Genomic DNA, 554 nt, shown 5'->3' with positions numbered 1-554 from the left:
GGAAGAAGACCAAAACCCCCTCAAAGAGACCCCAAACCCCCCCAAATTTCCCCCAAACCCCCCTGAAGGACCCCAAACCCCCCAAATTTCCCCCAAATTCCGACCTTTGTTCTGGCAGAGCAGCAGCGCCGCCGCCAGGCCCCGGTTCACGATGGGCTCCTCGTCCAGGATCGTGGTGGACGAGGCTGAGAACTGAAAAAAGGGGGGCTCAGGGGGCACCCCAAAATCGGGGACCCCCCAAAAAACCCCCCAAGGTCCCTAAAGGGGGAGTTTGGGGGGGCTGGCTTTGGGGTGACCTCGTTTTGGGGTGCCTCGTTTGTGGGGTCTCCTCATTTTAGGGTCTCATTTTTTGGGTCTCCTCGGGTTTTTTGAGGGTTCCCATCTCTGGACTCCTGATTTTAGGGTTTCCCCCCAAAATTTTGGGGTTTCTACCCGGTTTTTGGGGTCCCTCCTTTAAGAGATTTCCCCATTTTGGGATCTTTGTTTTAAAGCCAGTCCATTTCTGCCCCAAATTTTAAGCTGTTTCCCATTTTTGGAGTCCCCATCCCATTTTG

This window comes from Onychostruthus taczanowskii, unplaced genomic scaffold (genome assembly GCF_017590055.1).
Source record: "Onychostruthus taczanowskii isolate IOZ18803 unplaced genomic scaffold, ASM1759005v1 scaffold418, whole genome shotgun sequence".
In the NCBI taxonomy this organism is placed as follows: Eukaryota; Metazoa; Chordata; class Aves; order Passeriformes; family Passeridae; genus Onychostruthus; species Onychostruthus taczanowskii.
This window is presented reverse-complemented; position numbering follows the sequence as displayed.